Genomic DNA, 19,355 nt, shown 5'->3' on the forward strand with positions numbered 1-19,355 from the left:
ATGATGACATAATGCAAAGGTTTCCCATTTTTTTATTTTATTTTTATTTTTCATGGCCGTTTCAAAATGCGTTCGAAACGGCGGGCATGACCGTTCCTACCTAGTGGTTGAATCTTGGAAACCTTTTGGTGTTGCTATGATTAACTAGATACTTGTGTACCTACAACTGATTTTTGGAAAAAATAAAGAGCAAACTATAAGGCAGCCGAGGTTCAAATTTGACCCGCTTCGAGCTGATTCGACATAGATTTGTCTTTTTCTCGAGAGATGGATAAAAGCTTTTGACACCCAACCGTTTTCTCAATTGTACATTAAATATCGCTTAGTATGTTAGAAAAATGATTTGGACCAGTTTTGAAACAAATATATGGTAGGTCCTTCACAAAAAAACTCATTTCGGGCACTTGAAAAATTAAAAATGAATTTTTCATACAAGGAAGATGAAAACTTCCTTAATCAACATTGTTTGTCATTCCAACATGCACCATTATGCAAAATATGAGACCGTTTCAACAAACTATGCCATGAATATGGCCATGAGATTGATCATGTGTCTTGAAACCCATGAATCTTCACACATGATAGCTCATTTGTGTAAACACTTTTTAAAAATAATTACCGTATTACAAGTTTATTATTTTACATGGTAACTTTATCATGATGACATAATGCAAAGGTTTCCCATTTTTTTTGATTTGTTTTTAATTTTTCATGGCCGTTTCAATATGCGGTCCAAACGGCAGGCATGACCGTTGCAACCTAGTGGTTGAATCTTGGAAACCTTTTGATGTTTCTATTATTAAATAGATACTTGTTTACCTACAAATGATTTTTGGAAAAATAAAGAGTAAACTATAAGGCAGTCGTGGTTCAAATTTGACCCGCTTCGAGCTGATTCGACATAGATTTGTCTTTTTCACGAGACATGGATAAAAGCTTTTGACACCCAAGAATTTTGTCAATTGTACATTAAATATGGCCTAGTATGTTAGAAAAATAATTTCAACCAATTTTGAAACAAATATATGGTAGGTCCTTCACAAAAAAACTCATTTCAGGCAATTGAAAAATGAAAAATGAATTTTTCATACAAGGAAGATGAAAAAACTTCCTTAATCAACATTGTTTGTCATTCCAACATGCACCATTATGGAAAATATGAGACCATTTCAACAAACTATGCCATGAATATGGCCATGAGATTGATCATGTGGCTTGAAAGCCATGAATCTTCACACATGATAGCTCATTTGTGTGAACACTTTTTAAAAATAATTGTCGTATTACAAGTTTATTATTTTACATGGTAATTTTATCACATATGATGACATAATGCAAAGGTGTCCCATTTTTTTGATTTTTTTTTAAATTTTTCATGGCCATTTTAAAATGCGATCGAAACGGCGGGCATGACCGTTCCTACCTAGTGGTTGAATCTTGGAAACCTTTTGGTGTTTCTATGATTAAATAGATACTTGTGTACCTAGAAATGATTTTTGGAAAAAATAAAGAGCAAACTAAAAGACAGGCGCAGTTCAAATTTGACCCGCTTCCACCTGATTCGACATAGATTTGTCTTTTTCATGAGAGATGGATAAAATATTTTGACACCCAACCATTTTGTCAATTGTACATTAAATATGGCCTAGTATGTTATAAAAATGATTTGGACCAATTTTGAAACAAATATATGGTAGGTCCTTCACAAAAAAACTCATTTCGGGCAATTGAAAAATGAAAAATGAATTTTTCATACAAGGAAGATGAAAACTTCCTTCATCAACATTGTTTGTCATTCCAACATGCACCATTATGCAAAATATGAGACCGTTTCAACAAATTATGCCATGAATATGGCCATGAGATTGATCATGTGGCTTGAAAGCCAAGAATCTTCACATATGATAGCTCATTTGTGTGAACACTTTTTAAAAATAATTGTCGTATTACAAGTTTATTATTTTACATGGTAACTTTATCACATATGTTGACATAATGCAAAGGTTTCCCATTTTTTTATTATTTTTTATTATTGATGGACGTTTCGAAATGCAGTCGAAACGGCGGGCATGACCGTTCCTACCTAGTGGTTGAATCTTGGAAACCTTTTGGTTTTTCTATTATTAAATAGATACTTGTGTACCTACAAATGATTTTTGGAAAAAATAAAGAGCAAATTATAAGGCAGGCGCAGTTCAAATTTGACCCGCTTCTAGCTGATTCGACATAGATTTGTTTTTTTCACGAGAGATGGAATAAAGATTTTGACACCCAACCATTTCGTCAATTGTACATTAAATATGGTTAGTATGTTAGAAAAATGATTCGGACCAATTTCGAAACAAATATATGGTAGGTCCTTCACAAAAAACTGATTTCGGGCACTAGAAAAATGAAAAATGAATTTTTCATACAAGGAAGATGAAACATTTCCTTAATCAACATTGTTTGTCATTCCAACATGCACCATTATGCAAAATATTAGACCGTTTCAACAAACTATGCCATGAATATGGCCATGAGATTGATCATGTGGCTTGAAAGCCATGAATCTTCACACATGATAGCTCATTTGTGTGAACACTCTTTAAAAATAATTATCGTATTACAAGTTTATTATTTTACATGGTAAGTTTATCACAGATAATGACATAATGCAAAGTTTATTATTTTTTTCATTTATTTTGAATTTTTCATGGCCGTTTCCAAATGCGGTTGAAACTGCGGGCATGGCCGTTTCCAAATGCGGTTGAAACTGCGGGCATGACCGTTCCTACCTAGTGGTTGAATTTTGGAAACCTTTTGGTGTTTCTATGATTAAATAGATACTTGTGTACCTCGAAATGATTTTTCGAAAAAATAAAGAGCAAACTATAAGGCAGCCGCGGTTTAAATTTGACCCGCTTTCACCTGATTCGACATAGATTTGTCTTTTTCACGAGAGATGGAAAAAAGCTTTTGACACCCAATAATTTTGTCAACTGTACATTAAATATGGCCTAGTATGTCAAAAAATGATTTCAAGTAATTTTGAAACAAATATATGGTAGGTCCTTCACAAAAAAACTCATTTCGGGCACTTGAAAAATGAAAAATAAATTTTTCATACAAGGAATATGAAAACTTTCTTTATCACGAGAAATGGATAAAAGATTTTGACACCCAACCATTTGGTCAATTACACATTAAATATGGCCTAGTATGTTAGAAAAATGATTTGGACCAATTTTGAAACAAATATATGGTAGGTCCTTCATAAAAAAACTCATTTCGGGCACTTGAAAAATGAAAAATGAATTTTTCATACAAGAAAGATGAAAACTTTCTTAATCAACATTGTTTATCATTACAACATGCAACATTATGCAAAATATGAGACCATTTCAACAAATTATGCCATGAATGTGTACATGAGATTGATCATGTGGCTTGAAAGCCATGAATCTTCACACATGATAGCTCATTTGTGTGAACACTTTTTTAAAAATAATTGTCGTATTACAAGTTTATTATTTTACATGGTAACTTTATCACATATGATGACATAATGCAAAGGTTTCCCATTTTTTTATTTTATTTTTATTTTTCATGGCCGTTTCCAAATGCGTTCGAAACGGCGGGCATGACCGTTCCTACCTAGTGGTTGAATCTTGGAAACCTTTCGGTTTTTCTATGATTAACTAGATACTTGTGTACCTACAACTGATTTTTGGAAAAAATAAAGTGCAAACTATAAGGCAGCCGAGGTTCAAATTTGACTCGCTTCCAGCTGATTCGACATAGATTTGTCTTTTTCTCGAGAGATGGATACAAGTTTTTGACACCCAACCATTTTCTCAATTGTACATTAAATATCGCTTAGTATGTTAGAAAAATGATTTGCACCAGTTTTGAAACAAATATATGGTAGGTCCTTCATAAAAAAACTCATTTCGGGCACTTGAAAAATGAAAAATGAATTTTTCACACAAGGAAGATGAAAACTTCCTTAATCAACATTGTTTGTCATTCCAACATGCACTATTATGCAAAATATGAGACCGTTTCAACAAATTATGCCATGAATATGGCCATAAGATTGATCATGTGGCTTGAAAGCCATGAATCTTCACATATGATAGCTCATTTGTGTGAACACTTTTTAAAAATAATTGTCGTATTACAAGTTTATTATTTTACATGGTAACTTTATCACATATGTTGACATAATGCAAAGGTTTCCCATTTTTTCTTTTATTTTTATTATTCATGGCCGTTTCGAAATGCTGTTGAAACGGCGGGCATGACCGTTCCTACCTAGTGGTTGAATCTTGGAAACCTTTTGATTTTTCTATGATTAAATTGATACTTGTGTACCTACAAATGATTTTTGGAAAAAATAAAGAGCAAACTATAAGGCAGTCGCGGTTCAAATTTATCCCGCTTCTAGCTGATTCGACATAGATTTGTCTTTTTCACGAGAGATGGATAAAAACTTTTGACACCCAACCATTTTGTCAATTGTACATTAAATATAGCCTAGTATGTTAGAAAAATGATTTGGACCAATTTTGAAACAAATATATGGTAGGTCCTTCACAAAAAAACTCATTTCGGGCACTTGAAAAATGAAAAAAGAATTTTCCATACAAGGAATATGAAAACTTTCTTAATCAACATTGTTTGTCATTCCAACATGCACCATTATGCAAAATATGAGACCGTTTCAACAAACTATGTCATGAATATGGTCATGAGATAGATCATGTGGCTGGAAAGCCTTGAATCTTCACACATGATAGCTCATTTGTGTGAACACTTTTTAAAAATAATTGTAGTATTACAAGTTTATTATTTTACATAGTAACTTTATCACATATAATGACATAATGCAAAGGTTTTCCGTTTTTTTGATTTTTTTTTATTTTTCATGGCCGTTTCGAAATGCAGTCGAAACGGCGGGCATGACCGTTTCTACCTAGTGGTTGAATCTTGGAAAACTTTTGGTTTTTCTATTATTAAATAGATAGTTGTGTACCTATAAATGATTTTTGGAAAAAATAAAGAGCAAACTATAAGGCAGCCGCGGTTCAAATTTGACCCGCTTTTAGCTGATTCGACATAGATTTGTCTTTTTCACGAGAGATGGATAAGAACTTTTAACACCCAACCATTTTGTCAATTGTACATTAAATATGGCCTAGTATGTTAGAAAAATGATTTGGACCAATTTTGAAACAAATATATGGTAGGTCCTTCACAAAAAAACTCATTTCGTGCACTTGAAAAATGAAAAATGAATTTTTCATACAAGGCAGATGAAAACTTCCTTAATCAACATTATTTGTCATTCCAACATGCACCATTATGCAAAATATGAGACCGTTTCAACAAACTATGTCATGAATATGGCCATGAGATTGATCATGTAGCTTGAAAGGCATGAATCTTCACACATGATATCTCATTTGTGTGAACACTTTTTAAAAATAATTGTCGTATTACTAGTTTATTATTTTACATGGTAACTTTATCACATATGATGACATAATGCAAAGGTTTCCCATTTTTTTATTTTATTTTTATTTTTCATGGCCGTTTCAAAATGCGTTCGAAACGACGGGCATGACCGTTCCTACCTAGTGGTTGAATCTTGGAAACCTTTTGGTTTTTCTATGATTAAATAGATCTTTGTGTACCTACAACTGATTTTTGGAAAAAATAAAGAACAAACTATACGGCAGCCGAGGTTCAAATTTGACCCGCTTCTAGCTGATTCGACATGGATTTGTCTTTTTCACGATAGATGGATAAAAGGTTTTGACACCCAACCATTTCGTCAGTTGTACATTAAATATGGGCTAGTAGGTTAGAAAAATGATTTGGACCAATTTTGAAACAAATATATGGTAGGTCCTTCACAAAAAAACTCATTTCGGGCACTTGAAAAATGAAAAATGAATTTTTCATACAAGGCAGATGAAAACTTCCTTAATCAACATTGTTTGTCATTCCAACATGCACCATTATGCAAAATATGAGACCGTTTCAACAAATTATCCCATGAATATGGCCATGAGATTGATCATGTAGCTTGAAAGCCATGAATCTTCACACATGATATCTCATTTGTGTGAACACTTTTTAAAAATAATTGTCGTATTACAAATTTATTATTTTACATGGTAACTTTATCACATATGATGACATAATGCAAAGGTTTCCCGTTTTTTTGATTTTTTTTTCATGGCCGTTTCGAAATGCAGTCGAAACGGCGAGCATGACCGTTCCTACCTAGTGGTTGAATCTTGGAAACCTTTTTGTGTTTATATGATTAAATAGATACTTGTGTACCTCGAAATGATTTTTGGAAAAAATAGAGAGAAAACTATAAGGCAGCCGCGGTTTAAATTTGACCCGCTTCCACCTGATTCGACATAGATTTGTCTTTTTCACGAGACATGGATAAAAGCTTTTGACACCCAAGAATTTTGTCTATTGTACATTAAATATGGCCTAGTATGTTAGAAAAATAATTTCAACCAATTTTGAAACAAATATATGGTAGGTCCTTCACAAAAAAACTCATTTCGGGCAATTGAAAAATGAAAAATGAATTTTTCATACAAGGATGATGAAAAAACTTACTTAATCAACATTGTTTGTCATTCCAACATGCACCATTATGGAAAATATGAGACCATTTCAACAAACTATGCCATGAATATGGCCATGAGATTGATCATGTGGCTTGAAAGCCATGAATCTTCACACATGATAGCTCATTTGTGTGAACACTTTTTAAAAATAATTGTCGTATTACAAGTTTATTATTTTACATGGTAATTTTATCACATATGATGACATAATGCAAAGGTGTCCCATTATTTTGATTTTTTGAAATTTTTCATGGTCGTTTCAAAATGCGGTCGAAACGGCGTGCATGACCGTTCCTACCTAGTGGTTTAATCTTGGAAACCTTTTGGCATTCTATGATTAAATAGATACTTGTGTACCTACAAATGATTTTTGGAAAAAATAAAGAGCAAACTAGAAGACAGGCGCAGTTCAAATTTGACCCGCTTCTAGCTGATTCGACATACATTTGTCTTTTTCACGAGAGATGGATAAAAGCTTTTGACACCCAACCATTTTGTCAATTGTACATTAAATATGGCCTAGTATGTTAGAAAAATTATTTGGACCAATTTTGAAACAAATATATGGTAGATCCTTTACAAAAAAACTCATTTCGGGCACTTGAAAAATGAAAAATCAATTTTTCATACAAGGAATATGAGAACTTCCTTAATCAACATTGTTTTTCATTCCAACATGCATCATTATGAAAACTATGAGACCATTTCAACAAACTATGCCATTAATATGGCCATGAGATTGATCATATGGCTTGAAAGCCATGAATCTTCACACATGATAGCTCATTTGTGTGAACTCTTTTTAAAAATAATTGTTGTATTACAAGTTTATTATTTTACATGGTAACTTTATCACATATGATGACATAATGCAAAGGTTTCCCATTTTTTTATTTTATTTTTATTTTTCATGGCCGTTTCAAAATGCGTTCGAAACGGCGGGCATGACCGTTCCTACCTAGTGGTTGAATCTTGGAAACCTTTTGGTGTTGCTATGATTAACTAGATACTTGTGTACCTACAACTGATTTTTGGAAAAAATAAAGAGCAAACTATAAGGCAGCCGAGGTTCAAATTTGACCCGCTTCGAGCTGATTCGACATAGATTTGTCTTTTTCTCGAGAGATGGATAAAAGCTTTTGACACCCAACCGTTTTCTCAATTGTACATTAAATATCGCTTAGTATGTTAGAAAAATGATTTGGACCAGTTTTGAAACAAATATATGGTAGGTCCTTCACAAAAAAACTCATTTCGGGCACTTGAAAAATTAAAAATGAATTTTTCATACAAGGAAGATGAAAACTTCCTTAATCAACATTGTTTGTCATTCCAACATGCACCATTATGCAAAATATGAGACCGTTTCAACAAACTATGCCATGAATATGGCCATGAGATTGATCATGTGTCTTGAAACCCATGAATCTTCACACATGATAGCTCATTTGTGTAAACACTTTTTAAAAATAATTACCGTATTACAAGTTTATTATTTTACATGGTAACTTTATCATGATGACATAATGCAAAGGTTTCCCATTTTTTTTGATTTGTTTTTAATTTTTCATGGCCGTTTCAATATGCGGTCCAAACGGCAGGCATGACCGTTGCAACCTAGTGGTTGAATCTTGGAAACCTTTTGATGTTTCTATTATTAAATAGATACTTGTTTACCTACAAATGATTTTTGGAAAAATAAAGAGTAAACTATAAGGCAGTCGTGGTTCAAATTTGACCCGCTTCGAGCTGATTCGACATAGATTTGTCTTTTTCACGAGACATGGATAAAAGCTTTTGACACCCAAGAATTTTGTCAATTGTACATTAAATATGGCCTAGTATGTTAGAAAAATAATTTCAACCAATTTTGAAACAAATATATGGTAGGTCCTTCACAAAAAAACTCATTTCAGGCAATTGAAAAATGAAAAATGAATTTTTCATACAAGGAAGATGAAAAAACTTCCTTAATCAACATTGTTTGTCATTCCAACATGCACCATTATGGAAAATATGAGACCATTTCAACAAACTATGCCATGAATATGGCCATGAGATTGATCATGTGGCTTGAAAGCCATGAATCTTCACACATGATAGCTCATTTGTGTGAACACTTTTTAAAAATAATTGTCGTATTACAAGTTTATTATTTTACATGGTAATTTTATCACATATGATGACATAATGCAAAGGTGTCCCATTTTTTTGATTTTTTTTTAAATTTTTCATGGCCATTTTAAAATGCGATCGAAACGGCGGGCATGACCGTTCCTACCTAGTGGTTGAATCTTGGAAACCTTTTGGTGTTTCTATGATTAAATAGATACTTGTGTACCTAGAAATGATTTTTGGAAAAAATAAAGAGCAAACTAAAAGACAGGCGCAGTTCAAATTTGACCCGCTTCCACCTGATTCGACATAGATTTGTCTTTTTCATGAGAGATGGATAAAATATTTTGACACCCAACCATTTTGTCAATTGTACATTAAATATGGCCTAGTATGTTATAAAAATGATTTGGACCAATTTTGAAACAAATATATGGTAGGTCCTTCACAAAAAAACTCATTTCGGGCAATTGAAAAATGAAAAATGAATTTTTCATACAAGGAAGATGAAAACTTCCTTCATCAACATTGTTTGTCATTCCAACATGCACCACTATGCAAAATATGATACCATTTCAACAAACTATGCCATGAATATGGCCATGAGATTGATCATGTGGCTTGAAAGGCATGAATCTTCAGACATGATAGCTCATTTGTGTGAACACTTTTTAAAAATAATTATCGTATTACAAGTTTATTATTTTACATGGTAATTTTATCACATATGATGACATAATGGAAAGGTTTCCCATTTTTTTGATTTATTTTGAATTTTTCATGGCCGTTTCAAAATGCGATTGAAACGGCGGGCATGACCGTTCCTACCTAGTGGTTGAATCTTGGATACCTTTTGGTGTTTCTATGATTAAATAGATACTTGTATACCTCGAAATGATTTTTGGAAAAAATAAAGAGCAAACTATAAGGCAGCCGCGGTTTAAATTTGATCCGCTTCCACGTGATTCGACATAGATTTGTCTTTTTCACGAGAGATGGATAAAAGCTTTTGACATCCAACCATTTTGTCAATTGTACATTAAATATGGCCTAGTATGTTAGAAAAATGATTTTAACCAATTTTGAAACAAATATATGATAGGTCCTTCACAAAAAAACTCATTTCGGGCACTTGAAAAATGTAAAATGATTTTTTCATACAAGGAAGATGAAAAAACTTCCTTAATCAACATTGTTTCTCATTCCAACATGCACCATGATGCAAAATATGAGACCATTTCAACAAACTATGCCATGAATATGGCCATGAGATCGATCATGTGGCTTGAAACTATGAATCTTCACACATGATAGCTCATTTGTGTGAACACTTTTTAAAAATAATTGTCGTATTACAAGTTTATTATTTTACATGGTAAATTTATCACATATGATGACATAATGCAAAGGTTTCCCATTTTTTTGATTTGTTTTAAATTTTTCATGGCCGTTTCAAAATGCGCTCGAAACGGCATGCATGACCGTTCCTACCTAGTGCTTGAATCTTGGAAACCTTTTGGTGTTTCTATGATTAAATAAATACTTGTGTACCTAGAAATGATTTTTGGAAAAAATAAAGAGCAAACAATAAGGCAGACGCGGTTCAAATTTGACCCGCTTCCACCTGATTCGACATAGATTTGTCTTTTTCACGAGAGATCGATATAAGCTTTTGACACCCAACCATTTTGTCAATTGTACATTAAATATGGCCTAGTATGTTACAAAAATGATTTGGACCAATTTCGAAACAAATATATGGTAGATCCTTCACAAAAAAACTCATTTCGGGCACTTGAAAAATGAAAAATGAATTTTTCATACAAGGAAGATGAAAACTTCCTTAATCAACATTGTTTGTCATTCCAACATGCACCATTATGCAAAATATGAGACCGTTTCAACAAATTATGCCATGAATATGGCCATGAGATTGATCATGTGGCTTGAAAGTCATTAATCTTCACACATGATAGCTCATTTGTGTGAACACTTTTTAAAAATAATTGTCGTATTACAAGTTTATTATTTTATATGGTAACTTTATCACGTATGATGACATAATGCAAAGGTTTCCCATTTTTTTGATTTTTTTTTAATTTTTCATGGCCGTTTCAAAATGCGGTCGAAACGGCGGGCATGACCGTTCCTACCTAGTGGTTGAATCTTGGAAACCTTTTGGTGTTTCTGTGATTAAATAGATACTTGTGTACGTACAAATGATTTTTGGAAAAAATAAAGAGCAAACTATAAGGCAGCCTGGTTCAAATTTGACCCGCTTCCAACTGATTCGACAGAGATTTGTCTTTTTCACGAGAGATGAATAAAAGTTTTTCACACCCAACAATTTTGTCAATTGTACATTAAATATGGCCTAATATGTTAGAAAAATGATTTTAACCAATTTTGAAACATATATATGGTAGGTCCTTCACAAAAAAACTCATTTCAAGCACTTGAAAAATGAAAAATGAATTTTTCATAGAAGGAAGATGAAAACTTCATTAATCAACATTGTTTGTCATTCCAACATGCACCATTATGCAAAATATGAGACCATTTCTACAAACTATGGCGATGAATATGGCCATGAGATTGATCATGTGGCTTGAAAGCCATGAATCTTCACACATGATAGCTCATTTGTGTGAACACTTTTTAAAAATAATTGTCGCATTACAAGTTTATTATTTTACATGGTAACTTTATCACATATGATGACATAATGCAAAGGTTTCCCATTTTTTTTGATTTTTTTTTTTGAATTTTTCATGGTCGTTTCAAAATGCGGTTCAAACGGCGGGCATGACCGTTCCTACCTGGTGGTTGAAGCTTGGAAACCTTTTTGTATTTCTATGATTAAATAGATACTTGTGTACCTCGAAATGATTTTTGGAAAAAATAAAGAACAAACTATAAGGCAGCCGCGATTTAAATTTGACGAGCTTCCACCTAATTCGACATAGATTTGTCTTTTTCACGAGAGATGGATAAAAGCTTTTGACACCCAACCATTTCGTCAATTATACATTAAATATGGCCTAGTATGTTAGACAAATGATTTCAACCAATTTGGAAACAAATATATGGTAGGTCTTTCACCAAAAAACTCATTTCGGGCACTTGAAAAAATGAAAAATGAATTTTTCATACAAGGAAGATGAAAACTTCCTTAATCAACATTGTTTGTCATTCCAACATGCACCATTATGCAAAATATGAGACCATTTCAACAAACTAAGCCATGAATATGGCCATGAGATTGATCATGTGGCTTGAAATCCATGAATCTTCACACATGATAGCTTATTTGTGTGAACACTTTTTCAAAATAATTGTCGTATTACAAGTTTATTATTTTACATGGTAACTTTATCACATATGATGACATAATGCAAAGGTTTCCCATTTTTTTTGATTTTGTTTTGAAGTTTTCATGGCCGTTTCAAAATGCGGTCGAAACGGCGGGCATGACCGTTCCTACCTAGTGGTTGATTCTTGGAAACCTCTTGGTGTTTCTATGATTAAATAGATTCTTGTGTACCTCGAAATGATTTTTGGAAAAAATAAAGAGCAAACTTTAAGGCAGCCGCGGTTTAAATTTGACCCGTTTCCACCTGATTCGACATAGATTTGTCTTTTTCACGAGAGATGGATAAAAGCTTTTGACACCCAACCATTTTGTCAATTGTACATTAAATATGGCCTAGTATGTTAGAAAAATGATTTCAACCAATTTTGAAACAAATATATGGTAGGTCATTCACAAAAAATCTCATTTCAGGCACTTGAAAATGAAAAATGAATTTTTCATACAAGGAAGATGAGAACTTTCTTAATCAACATTGTTTGTCATTCCAACATGCACCATTATGCAAAATATGAGACCATTTCAACAAACTATGCCATGAATATGGCCATGAGATTGATCATGTGTCTTGAAACCCATGAATCTTCACACATGATAGCTCATTTGTGTGAACACTTTTTAAAAATAATTGTCGTATTACAAGTTTATTATTTTACATGGTAACTTTATCACATATGATGACATAATGCAAAGGTTTCCCATTTTTTTGATTTTATTTTTATTTTTCATGTCCGTTTCAAAATGCGTTCGAAACGGCGGTCATGACCGTTCCTACCTAGTGGTTGAATCTAGGAAACCTTTTGGTTTTTCTATGATTAAATAGATACTTGTGTACCTACAACTGATTTTTGGAAAAAATAAAGAGCAAACTATAAGGCAGCCGAGGTTCAAATTTGACCCGCTTCTAGCTGATTCGACATAGATTTGTCTTTTTCATGAGAGATGGATAAAAGCTTTTGACACCCAACCATTTTTTCAATTGTACATTAAATATGGTCTAGTATGTTACAAAAATGATTTGGACCAATTTTGAAACAAATATATGGTAGGTCCTTCACAAAAAAACTCATTTCGGGCACTTGAAAAATGAAAAATGAATTTTTCATATAAGGAAGATGAAAACTTCCTTAATCAACACTATTTGTCATTCCAACATGCACCATTATGCAAAATATGAGAACGTTTCAACAAACTATGCCATGAATATGGTCATGAGATTGATCATGTGGCTTGAAAGCCATGAATCTTCACACATGATAGCTCATTTGTGTGAACACTTTTTAAAAATAATTGTAGTATTACAAGTTTATTATTTTACATGGTAACTTTATCACATATGATGACATAATGCAAAGGTTTCCCGTTTTTTTGATTTTTTTTTATTTTTCATGACCGTTTCGAAATGCAGTCGAAACGGCGGGCATGACCGTTCCTACCTAGTGGTTGAATCTTGGAAACCTTTTGGTTTTTCTATTATTAAATAGATATTTGTGTACCTACAAATGATTTTTGGAAAAATAAACAGCAAACTATAAGGCATCCGCGGTTTAAATTTGACCCGCTTCTAGCTGATTCGACATAGATTTGTCTTTTTCACGAGAGATGGATAAGAGATTTTGACACCCAACCATTTTGTCAATTGTATATTAAATATGGCCTAGTATGTTAGAAAAATGGTTTGGACCAATTTTGAAACAAATATATCGTAGGTCCTTCACAAAAAAACTCATTTCGGGCACTTGAAAAATAAAAATGAATTTTTCATACAAGGCAGATGAAAACTTCTTAATCAACATTATCTGTCATTCCAACATGCACCATTATGCAAAATATGAGACCGTTTCAACAAACTATGTCATGAATATGGCAATGAGATTGATCATGTAGCTTGAAAGCCATGAATCTTCACACATGATATCTCATTTGTGTGAATACTTTTTAAAAATAATTGTCGTATTACAAATTTATTATTTTACATGGTAACTTTATCACATATGATGACATAATGCAAAGGTTTCCCGTTTTTTTGATTTTTTTTTATTTTTCATGGCCGTTTCGAAATGCGTTTGAAACGGCGGGCATGACCGTTCCTACCTAGTGGTTGAATCTTGGAAACCTTTTGGTTTTTCTATTATTAAATTGATACCTGTGTACCTACAAATGATTTTTGGAAAAAATAAAGAGCAAACTATAAGGCAGGCGTAGTTCAAATTTGACCCGCTTCTAGCTGATTCGACATAGATTTGTCTTTTTCACGAGAGATGGATAAAATATTTTGACACCCAACTATTTCGTCAATTGTACATTAAATATGGCCTAGTATGTTAGAAAAATGACTTGGACCAATTTTGAAACAAATATATGGTAGGTCCTTCACAAAAAAACTCATTTCGGGCACTTGAAAAATGAAAAATGAATTTTTCATACAAGGAAGATGAAAACTTCCTTAATCAACATTGTTTGTCATTCCAACATGCACCATTATGCAAAATATGAGACCGTTTCAACAAACTATGCCATGAATATGGCCATGAGATTGATCATGTGGCTTGAAAGCCATGAATCTTCACACATGATAGCTCATTTGTGTGAACACTTTTTAAAAATAATTATCGTATTACAAGTTTATTATTTTACATGGTAAATTTATCATAGATGATGGCATAATGCAAAGGTTTCCCATTTTTTTGATTTATTTTGAATTTTTCATGGCCGTTTAAAAATGCGGTTGAAACGGCGAGCATGACCGTTCCTACCTAGTGGTTGAATCTTGGAAACCTTTTGGTTTTTCTATGATTAAATAGATACTTGTGTACCTCAAAATAATTTTTGGAAAAAATAAAGAGCAAACTATAAGGCAGCCGCGGTTTAAATTTGACCCGCTTCCACCTGATTCGACCTAGATTTGTTTGTTACACGAGAGATGGATAAAAGCTTTTGACACCCAATAATTTCGTCCATTGTACACTAAATGTGGCCTAGTATGTTAGAAAAATGATTTCAACCAAATTTGAAAGAAATATATGGTAGGTCCTTCACAAAAAATTTATCTCGGGCACTTGAAAAATGAAAAATGAATTTTTCATACAAGGAATATGAAAACTTGCTTAATCAACATTGTTTGTCATTCCAACATGCACCATTATGCAAAATATGAGACCGTTTCAACAAACTATGCCATGAATATGGCCATGAGATAGATCATGTGTCTTGAAAGCCAGGAATCGTCACACATGATAGCTCATTTGTGTGAACACTTTTAAAAAATAATTATCGTATTACAAGTTTATTATTTTACCTGGTAAGTTGATCACAGATGATGACATAATGCAAAGGTTTCCCATTTTTTGATTTATATTGAATTTTTCATGGCCGTTTAAAAATGCGGTTGAAATGGCGAGCATGACCGTTCCTACCTAGTGGTTGATTCTTGGAAACCTTTTGGTTTTTCTAAGATTAAATAGATACTTGTGTACCTCGAAATAATTTTTGGAAAAAATAAAGAGCAAACTATAAGGCAGCCGCGGTTTAAATATGACCCGCTTCCACCTGATTCGACCTAGATTTGTCTGTTTCACGAGAGATGGATAAAAACTTTTGACACCCAATAATTTTTCCATTGTACATTAAATATGGCCTAGTATGTTAGAAAAATTATTTCAACCAATTTTAAAAGAAATATATGGTAGGTCCTTCACAAAAAACTCATTTCGGGCACTTGAAAAATGAAAAATGAATTTTTCATACAAGGAATATGAAAACTTGCTTAATCAACATTGTTTGTAATTCCAACATGCACCATTATGCAAAATATGAGACCGTTTCAACAAACTATGCCATGAATATGGCCATGAGATAGATCATGTGGCTTGAAAGCCATGAATCGTCACACATGATAGCTCATTTGTGTGAACACTTTTTCAAAATAATTATCGTATTACAAGTTTATTGTTTTACATGGTAATTTTATCACATATGATGACATAATGGAAAGGTTTCCCATTTTTTATTTATTTTGAATTTCTCATGGCCGTTTAAAAATGCGGTTGAAACGGCGGGCATGACTGTTCGTACCTAGTGGTTGAATCTTGGAAACCTTTTGGTGTTTCTATGATTAAATAGATACTTGTGTACCTCGAAATAATTTTTGGAAAAAATAAAGAGCAAACTATAAGGCAGCCGCGGTTGAAATTTGACCCGCTTCCACCTGATTCGACCTAGATTTGTCTGTTTCACGAGAGATGGATAAAAGCTTTTGACACCCAATAATTTTGTCCATTGTACATTAAATATGGCCTAGTATGTTAGAAAAATTATTTCAACCAATTTTGAAAGAAATATATGGTAGGTCCTTCACAAAAAACTCATTTCGGGCACTTGAAAAATGAAAAATGAACTTTTCATACAAGGAATATGAAAAACTTGCTTAATCAACATTGTTTGTCATTCCAACATGCACCATTATGCAAAATATGAGACTGTTTCAACAAACTATGCCATGAATATGGCCATGAGATAGATCAAGTGACTTGAAAGCCATGAATCGTCTACATGATAGCTCATTTGTGTGAACACTTTTGAAAAATAATTATCGTATTACAAGTTTAACATTTTACATCGTAGTTTTATCACATATGATGACATAATGCAAAGGTTTCCCATTTTTTTGATTTATTTTGAATTTTTCATGGCCGTTTCAAAATGCGGTTGAAACGGCGGGCATGACCGTTCCTACCTAGTGGTTGAATCTTGGAAACCTTTTTGTGTTTCTATGATTAAATAGATACTTGTGTACTTCGAAATGATTTTTGGAAAAAATAAAGAGCAAACTATAAGGCAGCCGCGGTTTAAATTTGACCCGCTTCCACCTAATTCGACATAGATTTGTCTTTTTCACGAGAGATGGATAAAAGATTTTGACACCCAACAGTTTTTTCAATTGTACATTAAATATGGCCTAGTACGTTAGAAAAATGATTTTAACCAATTTTGAAACAAATATATGGTAGGTCCTTCACGAAAAAACTCATTTCGGGCACTTGAAAAATGAAAAATGAATTTTTCATATAAGAAATATGAAAACTTTCTTAATCAGCATTGTTTGTCATTCCAACATGCACCATTAGGAAAAATATGAGACCGTTTCAACAAACTATGCCATGATTATGGCCATGAGATTGATCATGTGGCTTGAAAGCCATGAATCTTCACACATGATAGCTCATTTGTGTGAACACTTTTTAAAAATAATTATCGTATTACAAGTTTATTATTTTACATGGTAACTTTATTATATATGATGACATAATGCAAAGGTTTCCCATTTTTTTTATTTTTGTTTTTGAATTTTTCATGATCGTTTCAAAATGCGGTTGAAACGGCGGGCATGACCGTTCCTACCTAGTGGTTGAATCTTGGAAACGTTTTGGTGTTTCTATGATTAAGTAGATACTTCTGTACCTCAAAATGTTTTTTGGAAAAAATAAAGAGCAAACTATAAGGCAGCCGCGGTTTAAATTTGACCCGCTTCCACCTGATTCGACATAGATTTGTCTTTTTCACGAGAGATGGATAAAACCTTTTTACACCCAACAATTTTGTCAATTGTACATTAAATATGGTTTAGTATATTAGAAAAATGATTTGGACCAATTTTGAAACAAATATATGGTAGGTCCTTCACAAAAAAACTCATTTCGGGCACTTGAAAAATGAAAAACGAATTTTTCATACAAGGAATATGAAAACTTTCTTAATCAACATTGTTTGTCATTCCAACATGCACCATTATGAAAAATATGAGATCGTTTCAACAAACTATGCCCTGAATATGGCCATGAGATTGATCATATGGCTTGAAAGCCATGAATCTTCTACATGATAGCTCATTTGTGTGAACACTTTTAAAAAATAATTATCGTATTACAAGTTTATCATTTTACATGGTAGTTTTATCACATATGATGACATAATGCAAAGGTTTCCCATTTTTTTGATTTATTTTGAATTTTTCATGGCCGTTTCAAAATACGGTTGAAACGGCGGGCATGACCGTTCCTACCTAGTGGTTGAATCTTGGAAACTTTTTTGTGTTTCTATGATGAAATAGATACTTGTGTACCTCGAAATGATTTTTGGAAAAAATAAAGAGCAAACTATAAGGCAGTCGCGGTTTAAATTTGACCCGCTTCCACCTAATTCGACATAGATTTGTCTTTTTCACGAGAGATGGATAAAAGATTTTGACACCCAACCATTTTGTCAATTGTACATTAAATACGGCCTAGTATGTTACAAAAATGATTTGGACCAATTTTGAAACAAATATATGGTAGGTCCTTCACAAAAAACTCATTTCAGGCACTTGAAAATGAAAAATGAATTTTTCATACAAGGAAGATGAGAACTTTCTTAATCAACATTGTTTGTCATTCCAACATGCACCATTATGCAAAATATGAGACCATTTCAACAAACTATGCCATGAATATGGCCATGAGATTGATCATGTGGCTTGAAAGACATGAATCTTCACACATGATAGCTCATTTGTGTGAACACTTTTTAAAAATAATTGTCGTATTACAAGTTTAGTATTTTACATGGTAACTTTATTACATATGATGACATAATGCAAAGGTTTCCCATTTTTTTTCTTTTATTTTTATTTTTCATGGCCGTTTTCAAAATGCGTTCGAAACAGCGGGCATGACCGTTCCTACCTAGTTGTTGAATCTTGGAAACCTTTTGATTTTTCTATCATTAAATTGATACTTGTGTACCTACAAATGATTTTTGGAAAAAATAAAGAGCAAACTATAAGGCAGTCGCGGTTCAAATTTGACCCGCTTCTAGCTGATTCGACACAGATTTGTCTTTTTCACGAGAGATGGATAAAAGCTTTTGACACTTAATCATTTTGTCAATTGTACATTAAATATGGCCTAGTATGTTACAAAAATGATTTGGACCAATTTTGAAACAAATATATGGTAGGTCCTTCAAAAAAAAACTCATTTCGGGCACTTGACAAATGAAAAATGAATTTTTCATACAAGGAAGATGAAAACTTCCTTTATCAACATTGTTTGTCATTCCAACATGCACCATTATGCAAAATATGAGACCGTTTCAACAAACTATGCCATGAATATGGTCATGAGATTGATCATGTGGCTTGAAAGCCATGAATCTTCACACATGATAGCTCATTTGTGTGAACACTTTTTAAA

This window comes from Hordeum vulgare, chromosome 3H (assembly GCF_904849725.1).
Source record: "Hordeum vulgare subsp. vulgare chromosome 3H, MorexV3_pseudomolecules_assembly, whole genome shotgun sequence".
NCBI classification, from domain to species: domain Eukaryota; kingdom Viridiplantae; phylum Streptophyta; class Magnoliopsida; order Poales; family Poaceae; genus Hordeum; species Hordeum vulgare.